Source organism: Sus scrofa, chromosome 16, assembly GCF_000003025.6.
Source record: "Sus scrofa isolate TJ Tabasco breed Duroc chromosome 16, Sscrofa11.1, whole genome shotgun sequence".
NCBI lineage: Eukaryota > Metazoa > Chordata > Mammalia > Artiodactyla > Suidae > Sus > Sus scrofa.
The window spans coordinates 27,159,284-27,177,667 of NC_010458.4; the positions used below are offsets into that span (position 1 = coordinate 27,159,284).

At 39.2% G+C, this 18,384-nt stretch overlaps 1 protein-coding gene across 9 annotated transcripts in view; it reads left to right on the forward strand.

Moving 5' to 3' along the window:
- The window catches only part of GHR (growth hormone receptor), a 296,319-nt gene that overhangs the window by 32,984 nt on the left and 244,951 nt on the right, over positions 1-18,384 (forward strand). For 2 of the 9 annotated variants that reach the window (XM_021076568.1, XM_021076575.1), the window contains exon 1: positions 11,993-12,059. The exons of the other annotated variants lie outside the window; for them this stretch is intronic. The gene's annotated coding sequence lies outside the window, so the exon portion shown is untranslated. Of the gene's footprint in view, positions 1-11,992; positions 12,060-18,384 lie in introns of those variants that run through there. 9 annotated transcript variants of the gene reach the window in all.

Genomic DNA, 18,384 nt, shown 5'->3' on the forward strand with positions numbered 1-18,384 from the left:
GAGATGGTTTGTAAGTTTGAGACAAGACAAATATGGTTGGTTTTCTTCTAACAAAATGAATTCTCCCACTTTTCATTGGGAAATGGGGGTCCAGGGAAATTATGATAACCTGATGGGAAGTGGAAAAAGAAAATTATTCCCTATTTGTGTGGTCTATGAACAGTTGATGAAGAGGATATGTAGTAGGCGGGTGTTGTCGTGGTCCATTTGGGCTGCTGCAACAGAACCACAGATTCAGTGGCTTACAGGCAGCAGAAACTTCTCACAGTTCTGTGGGCTGGGAAGTCTAAGGTCAAGGCACTCCCAGGTTCTCCTCCTGTTTCATAGGCAGCCATCTTTTCTCTTTGTCCTTGGGTAGCAGAAGGTAGGCTGGAGCTCTCAGGGGTCTCTTTCATGAGGGCACTGATCCTGTCTCTGGGGGGTTCCAGGCCCCTGACCTAGTCACCTCCCAAAGCCCTCACCCCCAATACCATCATATTGGGCATTAAGTTTCAGGATATGAATTTGGGGAGAACACAAATATTTTCAGTCTATAGCAGGTGAATTTTCGGGATTTTCACAACAAACTTTTTGGGAGAGATGGTATAAATCCCCACTTTACAGATAAGGAAATTGAGGCTTAGATCTGGTCATGTGTAGTATATTCTTTGTTAGACCAACCCTTGATCTGTTTCACCCTATACTGAAGGAGATGCCAGAGAGAAAAAACAGGCTCACGCTGGCAGGAAGAGGCCTACCCTTACCTCATACACGTCCAAGCACCTTGTCTTAGAGCCTCCATGAGACCTTAAAGAAACTTCCCCTCCGGCTGATATTTGACATCTTCTAGAACTCCAATTCCCCTGATAATAGAAGCAGCGAGACTCAAAGACCCAGGGCAGCGCTGAGAGGAGAGGAACCTTTTCGGACCTAGAGACTCAGGACCTCCCTAGATTCACTTCCTGTGATGTGCTACTTGCATACTGGGAAATGGAGCTATTGGTACCAGAACGTAAGCTTCATTGGAGTTCATGTTTGGACTTTACCTGGGCTATTGCTTCATCTTCTGTTTACTGATTCTTTTTTTCTCTCTACAGTGTAAAAGTCTCATTCTGGAAAGTTCTCAGATACTTACTCAATGGGGCAAACATTCATGTTGCCTTTCGGAAAAGCATGTCTAGAGTTAACCTGTCTCAACAACCTAATAATCTCACCTCCTAAATTGGGTGAAGAAGAGTGTGTGTTAATATAGTGTGTGTAGTGTGTGTGTGCGTGCGCATGCATAAAACATGTATTCATGCATATTGCTTATTTGCTTAAAACCACGTCTTGCAATTATTAACCACTTTTTTCATCTAATATATCAGAAGAATAGTTCAATTAGCAAAATGAGAATACAAATTTATATTTGTATACCCAATAAATTTACTCCAGATCTGGTATATCATTCCACTTATAACGTTAATTGAATGCAAATGTTCTATTTATATTCCATTGTTGCATCATTCAAATGAAATGTGACTTTTGGTTATTTAGAGGCCCACCAGTGAGTGCCTTCCTGATGATGAGGGCTAACCAACATAAACTTTCAGACCTACACTTTCTAGAGAGAAACTCTCAACTTAGAGACTAGCTTGCCACAGACCCTAGTCCTAGACCTCTCTGAAGTTCATTGTGAAATAGAAACACCCCCTTAGGGCTCTGGCTCCATGCAGTGCTCATGTATTTCTTATTCAGCTGTAGGACCACTGAATTGAGTTTGAATCTAAATTTGGAGTAAAAAACACTAGTCAGTAGAGCTGCTTCTGTGACCAATTTGCCTTCCAACTTGCATTCCTTCTTTCCCTGTCACTCCCACATTCTTTTTTGTCTTTTGCCTTTTCTAGGGCCACTCCCCGCGGCATATGGATATCCCCAGGCTAAGGGTCTAATCAGAGCTGTAGCTGCCAGCCTACACCAGAGCCACAGCAATGCCAGATCTGAGTGATGTCTGCAACTTACACCACAGCTCCCAGCAACGTGGGATCCTTAACCCACTGAGCAAGGCCAGGGATTGAACCCAAAACCTCATGGTTCCTAGTCGGATTCATTAACCACTGAGCCACGACAGGAACTCCCACTCCCACATTCTTAAGGAAGACGTTTGTTTATAATTTTGGTGGGCTGGCTTTAAATTTTTCAAAAATGCATTGCACTGAACCCAGTAGGATAAGTTCACCGAGACTTTCTATGAATTCCCACAGACTCGCTGATTGGGAATGTGTGTGGGTAGAAGCCTGAAACAAGGTAGTGAGTCCTGAGATTTCTTACTTGTGAAGGTGGGAGTTGCGTTTCATACTATTGTAAGCTGCCTGCAAATATTTGAGGGCCTTTCTGTTCCTACCTTCAACTGTGCCAGTGCTGAGCTCTGGAATAGTCTGCCTCTTGATGTTTTTCCTAGGAAATGCGTTTTTCCTTTTCCCTTGGATTCCTGGTGCCTGCTGTAGCACTTTTTTGATTTGCTGTTGTCCTGGCAATAGGTCAAATGGCTCTCATGGTCCTTAGCATTTGGCTAAATGCTTCCAACAGTTGCAACTGGACAGAATCCAAATGACTTCAAGGCATGTGCCTCTACTCTGTTCAAGGAGCTACATCTTAGTGATTCCCCCCCCCCCCAATTGGTTAGTAGCTTTAAAAATACAATTGAAAGGAGAAGCTACTGTCTGAAGAACTAATGGAAAATTGAGCAGTTTGGGATATCCTAGGAGATTCACTTATAATGTAAGGAGTGTGATCAGTCATCTTCCTTCCTACCCAAAAGTGTGCCATCAGAGCATGTACAGAGTGTGGCAAGCAGTTAGGTGCACACATCCAAAAGCCAGACTGCCCAGGTTCAAAGCCCAGCTTCACCACTTGGTAGCTGTATAGTTCCTGACTATACTAGTTAACCTTTCTGTCCCTCAGTCTGGTTTTCCTGATGATTAAATGAATTAATATTTGTAAAGTGTTTAGAACTGTGCCTAGTCCATTATATGTATTACATGTCTTGGTTTAAATACATGAAGTGTTGGGGTTGTTGTTCAGATGGGAAACAAGGGTCTTGAGAGGCTTGCACATATTTCTAAAGTAACAGAATCAGTCAGTGGTGGAGACAAGAATATCATCACTGCCCAGTGTTCTAGTGGAGAACTGTAGCTCTAAAGAGTGATGTGCGGAATGAAATATGCTAATGAAAACCAATCAAAATTACTAAGGGAGGTAAAGAACATGGAAACTGATCATTCATTTATCTAGTGGTTTAGTCAATAAGTAACTGTTAAATGCTTACTGTGGACCTTGGCACTGTGTTAATGTTGTGGGTATAATGATAAATAAACGAAATTTATAGAACATTTACTTAACCTGGGTTAGGCAAGATGTCTTTTTTTAGGGTTGGTGACCATTCCGCTGAGGACTCTCTAGCCTTGAATTATAGGACAACTTCTACATATAGTGTGGTACCATGTAGCTTAATTTGAAGATGAATTTTCTGACCTTAGGTTGATAAACTGTAGGTCACTGGAAAGATTATGATGAGATTTCCATCCTTTAAACATATCCTGGAAGATGATCTGTGTGAGATGCTTTAATTACTTCTGAAAACACAATATTCTCCTCTTAAGAGTCTAGTATGGAGAATGTTCTTGTTTTAAATGTAATTGATCATAAGCTTAATTTGAACCAAGAGTTTGCCCCCCCACCCACACACACAAAATCAGCTCGGTTTTGGATTGTTTAAACACTTTTGCACAAAAATACACATTTTTGTACCAGATATTTCTAGTCAGACCACATCTAGGCTAGTAGTTTCAGGTGTAGGTGAAATGCTTTAAGGAGGATATTAACAAGTTAGAAGACATTTAGAAGTGGGTGCCAGAATAGTGAAAGGGCAAAGAACGCATGCCAAATGGTTTATACAGTGGAAGGAGAAATAGATGCCTAAGTGGAACTTGGTATTTTGTTCATAAGAGTTAAAAGGACCATCATTGATAGAGTAAGAAAAGGGTTGCTTTTGGCTGCTTCCAGGGTAGGAGTAGTAGATGAGAGACTACAGCCCAGAAGTGGGCAGCTATAAGGAAGAGTTTCTGAACATACCAATCCCCAAGGGGGTGGCCTGCCATGTGGGAGGGGATCTCTGTGTGAGTGGATCTCCTCAGTCACAGCCGGACGAACAAGCTTCTGAGCCCTGGGGACTGGGGTCCTGCTGCTGGATGGAAGGTTCAGCCAGATCACCTCAGAGGTTCCTTACAAGTATCTGTTACCCTGTGACTTCAGGACTTTGATGTCACCTCCGCTGCTGCCCTTAATACCACTTACTCTGAATAATGTTAAAAGTCCGTGTATGACTAAAGACTGAGTGAACAGCTGTGACTATCAGCATGATTTTTGTCATATAAGCAGTGAGGCTAAGAATGAAAGTGCTCTCTCTCAAAGAGGGAGAGGTGTCAGTGGCTCAAAGATAAGATTTCTCTGTGGCTGGAAAGAATTAGCTTCCTGGGTCTGTACTGGATTCATGGTAGGTCATAACCAGAATAGGTGAACTGTGAATGTGTATTCTGAAGATGGGGCCGCGTTCTTAGGCACAGCTGAGGAGAATTGGTTAATGGAAATAGTCTGTTGAAACATCTGCCTACCCCCTTGCTTCTGGGAGGCCCTCTCGGACTGTGGAGGTGCCTTGTTCAGGACGGCAATGTGCTCCAGCTGCTGTCAGGGGAGCCAGCCACTTGCTGGAACGGAGTCAGGACTGGACCTTTATAAGACACCTTTGAGAGGATCGCAGAGCCCGGAGAGCAGGCAGAGGTCTTTAGCAAGTTATTTCAGAACAAAGCATTATTTTTCTGACCTGAGCCAAGAACTACAATAAAGATCCTTTTTGAACTTAAGTTCCTTTTTTTTTTTTTTTTTTGAAGAGTGAAGTGAATTTTGATCACTAAAGATAACATTGTATGAAGAGGAACATTCTGGTAATATGCACTCTGTGAAAAGATGCTTAGACAAGATGATCAAGGAGGTATGAGGAATATTTTTGAGGGCTGAAATCCTGTATTTTTAGAAACAGTATTTTAATTTTCTACAGTATTTTTTTACCTTTGATTTTGAATTATGTCCCTTTTGAGAATTTCAGTTATTTTCTGGGGTAAGGGGAACCAGTAAAGGAAATTAGGCTTATTCTTGGGCTGGAATTTCCCCCTCGGTTAGGCTGTAATGGTGACAGGGGAGGTTAGGTAAGAGCAGAGGCAGGTGTAGTGTGTATCTATAGAAGTGGAGGCTCAGGCCGCCTCACTTGTACAGATTCCCTCCAGAGACCTGAGATTGGTCCTAGCAGTGTGCTGTCATGGTCAGGGTTTTTTTGGTAAAAACTGCAAAACATAATGTATTTTAACCATAATTTAAGATCGCTACCTTTTTCCAATTCAGCTTTCTCTTCGTTATGCTTGCCTTCAGGTGGGTGGCATCGAAATTATTGTGGGAATTTTGTATATGTAACCAGGTACATTTTTCTTAAAAAGGATTTTCTGAGTTGTGTGAGTTTAAGGCATTACAAAGGTGAATCTTCCTGGGGGTTAGGAATGCAATGGGTAACAGTCAGAAATTGCCACTGTAGCAGAGTCAGGCAGAAGGTCAGAGTGAGATATCAGTGTGCAGATGTGAGTGGAAGTAAATTAGTTTCTGTGTTTCTACCGATCTCTGACAGTGGGAACACAGGACTCTTCTTTGTTTTTGTTTTTTTTTTTGTTTTTTTTTGCGTGTATATATTATTTTTAAAAAATAGTTTTTCAGTGTTGTACCAGTTTCTGCTGTACAGCAAAATAATCCGGTCACATACATGTTTGTGTGCATGTATATATATATATATATATATATATATATATATTTTCCTTATATTATTTTCTATCATGGTCTATCCCAAGAGATTGGGTATAGTTCCCAACACAGATCTTTTTTTCCCCTCATCTTTAAGGTCTGTTTTGAATAGTAATATCCTTGGCATGGTATAATTTCATACACTGGTTAGAACTACATCTGATTAAATATTAAAAATCATAAATTCTTAAAAATAATGCAAATCGACAATGAGCTAAGTGTGAAGATAATGGTGAGAAACTGCTGAGAGAAATGGCTTAACTGTATCCTTTTGCCCCTGCTACTTTGCATAATTATGAAACCTTTTCCTAAAGCTCCCTTCTGAGCGAGAAATCCAGCCAACAGAAATCAGAGGCAATTTACATACTGTCTCTAATAGGCGGCTGTTGGCATCCTGTGAAGTGGTGGTCTCTTTCCTGCCTTCTGTCCATCTCTCCTCACATGCACTTGTAGTTCTTCTTGGCATTCACACTTACTCTCTTCTTAATCGTCGAAGTACAGTTTGCAAATGAGAAATCTGTCCAAGGAGCCTGAACTTGGTGAATCATGGTTCCTTTCAGCCCTGGTTGTGAGTTTATGACTCTATGAGATCTTAAAAGATATATTTTATTTGGACATGTAAAAAGGTTCTTCATAACATTCAAAATAAATACTTCATGGTGATGAAGATTATTGAGGAAAGGGATAATCATTCATGATATTAACTGTTTCCCAAAAGACGTCTAGTTAACAAGTTAGGGAAGGGACCCAAATTTAAGTGATGCCTACTTCATGAGGCGAAGGGGTGTGGTGGGAACGAGGAAAACTTACAAAGGGAAGTCTTCGCCAGAGTCCAGAACATCATCGTTATCATAAAGACAGGTTGAGTAGCTGTTGGATCGACTCTCCCAGATTTGAACTCTGAAAACTCAAACACTGCCATTCTGTCACAGAAAGGATTAAAAACCAACAGTCGTAATTGTTGGCTATATTGTAATCCTGGGCTATATTCCAGGGGTAGGATTTGACTCAGATTTTTATCCCGTGTTTGGAACCAGCAAAGGCTGTCTCTGTGCTCAGCACGAAGTAGGTGCTTAATACTTGCTGGCAGCATGTGGACTGATAATGGTGGTAAATGCAGGTCCTGAATGCTTTGCTCTGGGGAGATTGTGGCCCTTTGGAGTTTGCATGCTGTGGATATCCTCAAAAAGCCCAGAAAAGGCATCTTTATAGACAGACATGTGACTCAATCCATGTGATCTTAGAACTCAGTGAAATGCTGTTCTTTGGACTAAACTTTCAAGACTCATGTACATGGCATACAATTCATTAACTAAAAATGATTGCTATTTTACCTTAAGTAGGACCACAAATGTCTGCTGTGAGGATGCCCTTTTATTTCATAGCTTGGATGGTTTTCAGAAGTTGTAAAAAGTGATCTGAAACACTCTCTGAAGTTCCACTGTGGTGCAGTGGGTTAAGAATACGACTGCAGTAGCTCGGGTTGCTGTGGAGGCATGCGCTCAATCCCTAGCCCAGAGCAGTGGGTTAAAGGATCCAGCGTTGTTAGATAGGTCACAGCTGTGGCTCAGATTCAGTCCCTAGCTGTGAAACTTCCATATGCTGTGGTGTGGCCATTTAAAAAAAAGAAGAAACACTTTCCAAAAGAGGGAGGTTTAATATTGTGATTGATCAGCCTGTTGCTTAATCCCGGAATTGTGAAAGGTGATCAAAATGAACAAGATGCTTTCTTGGCATTCTCTTCTGAAAATACAGAGCCTGCTGCTCTTCTGTCTTAAGTGTAACCATGCTGCCCTGAGGAGAGCTCAGAACTGCTCTTAAGTTCAAGAGGACAGCTGCTTTCTGATCACTCAGGTCCTCTGAGGCCTGACCCAAACAGGAAAAGGGTGCTTCACAGGGGCTCTTTGCCAGAGAGAGATTCAATGTATGAATTTTACTATGAGAATAAAAGGTTGGCTCGCTTATACAGGATCAATTGAAAGTTCACTGTAGGGTATTCTTCCTTTCCTATGATGGAATTGATTTTAATTCTGGTTTCTAGGCAGCAGTATTTTTCAAAGAGGAATGTAGCCCTTGTGCTAGGTAGCCCCAGAAATGCCTATCATCTCATGGCAGGAGCATGGAAAGTAGAAGGGTTGGACCCTCCTTGAACAGTTGACACCCTGGTTCTTGTACTTTAAAGCCATCCAGCAAGAATTCTGAGATCAGCTTTTACCTAAAGTTCAATATTAACCGTTGAAAAATGAAAAGTTGTCCAAGTTCTAGGTTGGTTGATTAAATTACACCATCAAATTTGCCCATTACTTTCAGGCTGCTGAAAACTGTTTAAAAATGACAATCTTAGAGCTTGAAAAAGACTGTCCGTCTCTCACCAGTCCAGTGGCTACAAATCCTGATGGCTCTTTCCATTCCCAGGTTTTCCCTGTACTTTCTCTCTACCTTTGTGGTCTCCATCTGTTGAATATTCTCTCTGGTATAGCTCAACTGTCCTTTTCAACAGGAAACCTTCCTTGTTTTCCTTTGTAGAATTAGGCGCTAATTCCTCATTTTTCTCTAAGCATCTGTGTTTTAGCAGTACCCCATCCAAGCCTTCACCGTAATATGCTTTGTGCTGTGTACTTATCTCCCCCCTTGTTGTTTGAATAAATGAATGCTAGATCCAACTTCGCAGAAAAGAAAATGAGCTTTGAAAGTGTTTAACAACTTGCCCAAGGCCACACAAAGTTAGGGGCTTCATCGAGTCTGTTTTTGTTCCAATGTATTTTCTCCCATATTCTAATGCAGATAAACCTTTTCTCTTGCACTTAATTGGAGTCATTCGACACAAGCATGCATATATATATGTATCATATACACATATGTAAAATATATAAACAATCCCTTTATTACAATAAGGCTATATAAACAATGCCTTTATTACAATAAAGCTATCTTTCCAGGGTCATGGTTGGTCATATGAAAATCAGAATACAATTTTACATAGGCTCATTATTACCATGCAAGGAAGTTGCACTCAGGAGCCAGCTTACAGAAGAGTTTTAATTCAGAAAGGTATGCTAGCTAGCTTCACATGGGCCTGGTGCAACTCTGCTAGCCTTTCACTAATTCCTCCCTTCATCTGTGCTAAACCTTCAGCCCTCGAGTCCTGGCCCTGCCCTCTTGGTCTCAGCAGATGATACGGTTTACGTCTCTCACTGAGACGATTTAGGTTAGTGGTTCTTATAACTGAATATGTGTAAAAATCACCTGGCAGGCTTGCTATAACATAGCCTCTTGTGCCTTGTCCCCCACAATTTGGATTCAGTCAGCCAGGGTGGGGCTCCTGAATTTACTTGTCTAACAAGCCCTCGGGTGATGCCAGTGCAGCTGGTCCAAGGACCTCATTTTTTTTTTTTTTTTTTTTTTGTCTTTTTGCCTTTTCTAGGGCCGCTCCTCTGGCATATGGAGGTTCCCAGGCTAGGGGTGCAATCGGAGCTGTAGCCACCGGCCTACGCCAGAGCCACCACAGCAACGGGGGATCAGAGCCGCACCTGCGACCTACAGCTCACGGCAATGCCGGATCCTTAACCCACTAAGCAAGGCCAAGATTCAAACCCGCAACCTCCTGGTTCCTAGTCAGATTCGTTAACCACTGCGCTACGATGGGAACTCCCAAGGACCACATTTTGAGAGCCCTGATTTAGGCCATCTTACGCGAGAGGGTATCTTCTCCAATATAAAAGCTCTCTGGATCTTTATCTTTCCTCTTCTTTCTGAATTATGACTCAGAAGCGTTAGCCCTTTCTCAAGCTGAACCTTTTCACCACCAGTTTTGATTCCATCTCCTTTTGTCTGTTTCAGGATCTTGCTCCAGCATTGAACCCATCTATCTTTGTGCATCTTTTACTTCAACTACTCTATTGCCTTTATTCCTCTGCTACTTTACTAACAAAACTGCTTACATTTCCTGTAAGCTGGTACAGCCACTATGGAGGACAGTATGGAGGTACCTTAGAAATCTATACATAGAACTACCATATGACCCAGCAATTCCACTCTTGGGCATATATCCGGACAAAACTTTCCTTAATAAAGACACATTCACCTGCATGTTCATTGCAGCTCTATTTGCAATAGCCAAGACATGGAAACAACCCAAATGTCCATTAACAGATGACTCAGAAAGATGTGGTATCAATGGAATACTACTCAGCCATAAAAAAGAATGACATAATGCCATTTGCAGCAACATGGATGGAACTAGAGACTCTCATATTAAGTGAAATAAGTCAGAAAGAGAAAGACAAATACCATATGATATCACTTATATCTGGAATCTAATATACAGCACAAATGAACCTTTCCACAGAAAAGAAAATCATGGACTTGGAAAATAGACTTGTGGTTGCCTGGAGGGAGGGAGTGGGAGGAATTGGGAGCTTGAGGTTAACAGATGCAAACTATTGGTCTTGGAATGGATTAACAATGAGATCCTGCTGTGTAGCACTGAGAACTATGTCTAGATACTTATAACGCAGCACGACAGTGGGAGAAAAAATTATGTATACATGTGTGTGTAACTGGGTCCACATGTTGTACAGTGGGGAAAAAAAAGTGGGTTAAAAAATAAATTTAAAAAAATGCTTACATTTCCACTTGCAGATGTACTATTTAAGATATACTTGACCCTTGTACAAAATGGGCTTGAGCTGCATAGGTCTACTTATACTCAGATTTTTTGCAATAGTAGATATTGCAGCACTGCAGGATTTGTGGTTGGTTGAATCCATGGATATAGAGAAAATGTGGATATAGAGAGCAAACTGTAAATTACACTTTAGTTTTCAACCATGTGCAGTTGGTGCCCTAACCCCCGTCTTGCTCAAGGGTCAGCTGTACATAGCTATGTCTAATGATTGTAAACAAATGATTGCTTCTATGAGAGTACATGACTTTCAGTTGTCTGGGAACTATAATTTGGCTTGCAGACAGAAGAATCAAGCCAAGTTTAATTTTTTTTTAATGGAGATGGATGGACGAGACTAATGACACATCACAAAAGAGAGTAAACCTGAATCCCTTTATATTCCTAATAAAGAATGGTTCCTCTAGGTATTCGAACAGCACACTTGGCCCAGCAACCTGAATTTGCTTCCCTCTGAAGCATTGCAGTATTGGTATGCCAGGCATGGCATTCCTGCCTCTGTCCAAGCAGTTAGAGGTTGGAAATAAGAGGAATAGTTTACTTTGAAAATTGCACATTGAGCCACTTTGCCTTCTAATTGTTCTCCTTATTTAAGAACTTTTGCTACATAAGGATGCTTTGTCTTTCTGATCATCACTTACACTTTTCATTTATCACTTCATTAATCATGATTATGAATAATAAATATGTCTAATCATACTTGTGTGACTCATTTCTACCTGTGTCCTTAATATTAACTCTTATTTCCTAATTCAGTCTTGGTGTTCTTTGGAATAGGGAGGAATTGGATAAAACATGAATAAGGCATGTAAAATATACAGAAACTTTATTTTCTGAAAATTGGTTATATTTCTCTAACACATGCAACTTTATTCATATGTAACTCTACATTATAATAAATTATCTGGCAGAAACATAGTGAAACATTGTCTCCTATCTAAGTTGTATATTCCTTGATAGACCATATTTTTAATGATTCTTTTGAATCCTTAATAATTGAATCTAATCAGTGACAGCTGAATGAATGGTAATCATGAATGTATGTAAACCTCCAATTTTATCCTTCAAATGTCTCATTGATTTCAATTTAAAGGATTCTCTTTAAAAATGTTTAATGGTGTGAGATTGTTCAGATTTTCCCTTGTCTCCTTTCTCTGCATGGCTTACAAAAATACTTGGCTTTCATTATTTAGTAGTTTACTCTTTAAATCCAAAAGATGTGTTCCAAAGCATATTCCACAAATTTGCAGAAAGCAGTCTTCTGCTTAATGATACCCTTAGATGGTTTAATAATTCAGGATCTATTTTTTTCTCCTTTTAATATGCTAGTACTATTGTGACATCAGTTTTCTTGAGAAAATTTCATGCATTTAGACTATCATTTTTCATGGTAAATCTCAGTAGCCCAAAATTCAGTGGTGGAACTCTTCCTTTTGTTCTCTAAAGGGCCAACGTGGTTCTGGATTCTAAGAACTGTGAGAAGGTTCTCTTCTTAGTGGAGCAGTTTTATCAGGTAAAATATTATCATGATTGTTTTTTAGTGTATTGGTTTAATATATAGAAACCATGTTCTATGTCTAGCTCATTGGCAATCGATAGTTATTTTTTTACTTAAGCCTTGGCGAACAGATTTTAGGTTGCAAAAATCTCTATTGGTTATTTTGGACATCTAGTTTAACTTACTTGTGCCTCAGTATCCAAATTTTCTAAATAAAGAATATGCCTACCTATACTATGCTCATCACTAGGATTAAAATAATAGATATCATGAAATACAGCACCAATAAGACCATTACCAACCAGATGACAAAATTGCTACCAGTCAACGCAGCTGACCTACCCTAATGCCAGATTCCCAGATGTGGTTTCTTGAAACAGTGGGCCAGTTTGTTCCTTACTCTTCCATGATGCTCACATGTCAACTGGAGTTCCCACTGTGGCTCAGCAGTAACAAACCTGATTAGTATCCATGAGGGCAAGGATTCAATCCCTGGCCCTGCTCAGTGGGTTAAGGATGCAGCATTGCTGCGAGCTGTGGTGTAGGTTGCAGATGTGGCTTGCATCTGGCGTTGCTGTGAGTGTGGCATAGGCCAGCAGATACAGCTCCAATTCATTCAACCCCTAGCCTGGGAGCTTTCATATGCCATGGGTGCAGCCCTAAAAAGACAGAAAAAAAAGTACATGTCAACTAAAAGGCAAATGTCATTTGTCCTCTTGTATAGGAAGACTCTGAGTTACTTATTCTGTACATTAAGCTGCATTTAAAACAGTAATAAAGATTATTGCCTGTAGAACTTAAAACCCCTGCAAATTAAGCTTATATTGATGATATTTGTCAATGGTTCTGAACATCTGCATATCATGAAACTTTCTTGTCAACGTTTAACCTAAAACTTTCTGCTCACCTTGTCCACTGTAGAAATTGAGAACAGATTCTGAATCTCTTTTGATGTAGTTTTTTAAATTAAATATAACCGAAATAACATTAGTTTCAGTTTTTAAGTTTGTATATGTTGTGAAATAACCACCACAATAACTCTAGTTAACATCCATCACCTTATGTAAAACATTTTCTTGTGAAAATTTAAGATCTACTCTCTTAATAACTCAAATATACAATACAGTATTAACTATATTCACTATACTGCATCTTGTATCCCCATGACTTGCCTAGAAGTGTGTGCTTTTTAGCCTGCTTTACCATTTTGTATGCCCCCCCCCCCCTACCAACCTCTGGCCTCTTACAACTACTAATAGTCTCTGTATCCATTAGCTCAGGGTTTTTTTTTTTTTTTTTAATCCTTGAGACTTTATTTATTTATTTTCCCACTGTACAGCAAGGGGATCAAGTTATTCTTACATGTATACATTACAATTACATTTTTTTCCCCCACCCTTTGTTCTGTTGCAACATGAATGTCTAGACATAGTTCTCAATGCTACTCAGCAGGATCTCCTTGTAAATCTATTCTAAGTTGTATCTGATAACCCCAAGCTCCTGATCCCTCCCACTCCCTCCCCCTCCCATCAGGTAGCCACAAGTCTATTCTCCAAGTCCATGATTTTCTTTTCTGTGGAGATGTTCATTTGTGCTGGATATTAGATTCCAGTTATAAGTGATATCATATGGTATTTGTCTTTGTCTTTCTGGCTCATTTCACTCAGGATGAGATTCTCTAGTTCCATCCATGCTGCTGCAAATGGCATTTTGTTGTTTTTTATGGCTGAGTAGTATTCCATTGTGTGTATATACCACATCTTCTGAATCCAGTCATCTGTTGATGGACATTTGGGTTGTTTCCATGTCCTGGCTATTGTGAATAGTGCTGCAATGAACATGCAGGTGCATGTGTCTCTTTTAAGTAGAGTTTTGTCCGGATAGATGCCCAAGAGTGGGATTGCAGGGTCATATGGAAGTTCTATGTATAGATGTCTAAGGTATCTCCAAATTGTTCTCCATAGTGGCTGTACCAGTTTACATTCCCACCAGCAGTGCAGGAGGGTTCCCTTTTCTCCACAGCCCCTCCAGCACTTGTTATTTGTGGACTTATTAATGATGGCCATTCTGACTGGTGTGAGGTGGTATCTCGTGGTAGTTTTGATTTGCATTTGTGTTATAATCAGCGATGTTGAGCATTTTTTCATGTGTTTGCTGGCCATCTGTATATCTTCCTTGGAGAACAGTGTATTCAGGTCTTTTGCCCATTTTTCCATTGTGTTGTTGGCTTTTTTGCTGTTGAGTTGTATAAGTTGCTTCTATATTCTAGAGATTAAGCCCTTGTCCATTGCATCGTTTGAAACTATTTTTTTCCCATTCTGTAAGTTGTCTTTCTGTTTTCTTTTTGGTTTCCTTTGCTGTGCAAAAGCTTGTCAGTTTGATTAGGTCCCATGGGTTTATTTTTGCTCTAATCTCTATTGCTTTGGGAGACCGACCTGAGAAAATATTCATGATGTTGATGTCAGAGAGTGTTTTGCCTTTGTTCTCTTCTAGGCGTTTGATGGTGTCCTGTCGCATATATAAGTCTTTCAGCCATTTTGAGTTTATTTTTGTGCGTGGTGTGAGGGTGTGTTCTAATTTCATTGCTTTGCATGTAGCTGTGCAGGTTTCCCAGCAATGCTTGCTGAATAGACTTTCTTTTTCCCATTTTATGTTCTTGCCTCCCTTGTCAAAGATTAATTGACTGTAGGCGTCAGGGTTTATTTCTGGGTTCTCTATTCTGTTCCATTGGTCTGTCTGTCTGTTTTGATACCAGTACCACACTGTTTTGATGACTGTGGCTTTGTAATATTGCCTGAAGTCTGGGAAAGTAGTGTCCCCTGCTTGGTTTTTGTTTCTCAGGATTGCTTTGGCGATTCTGGGTCTTTTGTGGTTCCATATAAATGTTTGGATTGTTTGTTCTAGTTCTGTGAAAAATGTCATGGGTAATTTGATAGGGATTGCATTGAATCTGTAGATTGCTTTGGGTAGTATGGCCATTTTTACAATATTGATTTTTCCAATCCAGGAACATGAAATATCTTTCCATTTCCTTACCTTTTCTTTGATTTCATTGATTAAAGTTTTGTAGTTATCGGCATATACGTCCTTTACCTCTTTGGTCACGTGTATTCCGAGGTATTTGATTTTGTGAGGTGCAATTTTAAAAGGTATTGTATTTTTGTATTCCTTTTCTAATATTTCATTGTTGGTATACAGAAATGCAACTGACTTCTGAATGTTAATCTTATATCCTGCTACTTTGCTGAATTTATTAATCAGTTCAAGTAGTTTTGGGGTTGAGTCCTTAGGGTTTTCTATGTATGGTATCATGTCATCTGCATACAGTGACAGTTTTATCTCTTCTCTTCCTATATGGATGCTTTTTATTTCTTTTGTTTGTCTAATTGCTGTGGCTAGGACTTCCAAAACTGTATTGAAGAGCAGTGGTGAGAGTGGGGATCCCCTCTTGACTTCCCATGTGGCTCACAGCTCAGGGTTTTTTTTGCTGTTTTTTGTTTTATTTAGATTCCACATATAGATGAGATCATATGGTTTTTATCTTTCTCTTAACTTTATTTCACTTAGTATAATGCTCTCAAGGTCCATCTTTGTTGCAAATTGCAAGATTTCATTTTTTATGGCTGAATAGTATTTGCATGTATGTATAACACATCTATCCATTCAACTATTGATTGATGCTTACCATGCCTCATATCTGGGCTGTTGTAAACAATGCTGGAGTGAACATGGAGAAGCATGTATCTCTATGAGTTAGTATTTTCATTTTCTTCAGATGTAAATACCCAGAAGTGGAATTGCTGGGTCACATAGTAGTTCTGTTTTTAATTTTTTGAGGAACCTCCATACTGTTTCCCATAGTAACTGCACTAATTTACATTCCCACCAACTGGCATGAGAGTTCCTTTTCTTCACATCTTTGCCAACACTTGTTATTTTATTTTTGATAATAGCCATTCTAACAGGTATGAGGTGATCTCATTGTGGTTTTGCTTTGTATTTTCCTTATTAGTGATATTGAGTACATTTTCATGTACCTGTGTGTCTTATTGGGAAGTATGTCTCGTGAGATCCTCTGCCATGCAGATTTTTTTTTTCTTTTTTGCTATTGAGTTGTATGAGTTCTTTATATATTTTGGATGTTAACCCCTTATCAGATATGGTTTGTAAATATTTTCTCCCATTTGGTAAATTGTGTTTTCATTTTGATGGTTTCATTTGTGTACAGAAGCTGCTCAGTGTAATATGGTCCTACTCATCTGTTTTTATTTCCTTTGCTTTTGGTGTAAAATTGAAGACTGGTATCAAGGAGCTTAACATCTGTTTTCTTGCAGTTTTATGGTTTCAGATCTTATACTCAAAGTTAATCCTTTCTGAGTTAATTTTTGTGTATGGTTTAAGATAGTGGTACAGTCTCATTCTTTTGCAGGTAGCTGTCCAGTTTTCCCAGCACCAATTAATGAAGATTGTATATTCTTGACCCCTTTGTTGTAAACTAATTAACCATATAAATCTGGGTTTGTTTTGGGGCTTTCTTTTCTGTTTCATGGATCTTTGTTTCTATTTTTATGCCAATACCATACCCTTTTGATTATTATAGTTTTGTGATACTGTTTGAAATCAGTGTGGTGCCTCCAGCTTTGTTAATCCTCCTCAAGATTGCTCTTGCTATTAAGGGTGTTTTATGTTCCATATAAGTATTAGGATCATCCATTCTATTTTGGTGAAAAATGCTATGGAATTTTTAGAAGGATTGTATTGCATCTCTAGATTGGGGTATTATGGACAAGTTGATAATATTCTTCGGCGTGAAATATCTTTGTGTCTTCAATTTCTTTCATCAGTGGCTTATAGTTTTCTGTATACATGTATTTGAAAACTCTTAATGGGCTTTATTCCTGCCTCTTCCTGCCCATTGCAGTGTGCACACCCAGTCTACTCACTGGTCTGCTTGATGTGCCTGTGCTCTGGCTCCTGTCTTTTCTTCAAGCTTAGCCTACTCTTATTTGGTTTCCTCTTATAAAATATTCTCTAAGCCTACTATGAACTCTGAAGTACTAAACTCAAAGTAATAGTGAAATCACAACACCATGCTAAATTTATGTATTTCTTCATTTAATCCATATATAATCTATAAAAGATATTTGTATTCCCTAGAGGTGAAAACAGAGGTCTAGGAAAGAAGTAACTTGTTCAGAGTTACTAGTTAATGGCTTTGCATGTTCCTGGGACCAAATCTCAGCTATCCTAAAACCTACCCTTTTACTACTATGCACACAATTACTATGTATTCCTATTTGATAACTATGATGTGACACCTTATTCACATTTTGTCTGCTTTTTTTTTTTTTTTTTTTGGTTTGCCCAAAACTTTATTTCTGGAATATAAGTGTTAAGTGCCCCAAATCAAATTTGGTGTTTTTTAATACTTAATGAATTTTATTACATTTATAGGTATATAACAATCATCACAACCAAATTTTATAGCATGTACCTCCCAAACACTCAGTGCATCCCCCCACCCCCCAAACTGTCTCCTTTGGGACAATAAGTTTTTCAAAGTCTGTGAGTCAGTATCTGTTCTGCAAAGAAGTTCATTGTGTCTTTTTTCAGATTCCACATGTCAGTGAAAGCATTTGATGTCGGTCTCACTGTCTGACTGACTTCACTTAGCATGATAATTTCTAAGTCCATCATATTGCTAAAAATGCTGGTATTTTAATGCCATTCCTTTTAATGGCTGAGTCATATTCCATTGTGTATATGTACCACATCTTCTTGATCCACTCCTCTGTCAATGGACATTTAGGTTGTTTCCATGTCTTTGCTCTTGCAAATAGTGCTGCAATGAACATTGGAGTACATATTTTCTTTTCGAGTCATGGTTTTCTCTGGATAGATGCCCAGGAGTGGAATTGCTGGATCAAATGGTAGTTGTATTTTTAGTTTTCTGAGGAATCTCCATACTATTTTCCACAGTGGTTGCACCAACTTATATTCCCACTAACGATGTAATAGGGTTCCTTTTTCTCCACACCCTCTCCAGCACTTATTGTTTGTAGACTTTTTGATGATGGCCATTCTGGCTGGTATAAGATGGTACCTCATAGTGGTTTTGATTTGTATTTCTCTAATAATGAGTGATGTTGAACATCTTTTAATGTGTTTTTTTTCCATCCACATGTCTTATTTGGAGAATTGTCTGTTTAGATCTTCTGCCCATTTTTTGATGGGGTTGTTTGTTTTTTTGGTATGGAGCTGTAGGAGGCATTTATAAATCTTTGAGATTAATCCCTGGTCAGTTGATTCATTTGCAAAGGTTTTCTCCTATTCTGAGGTT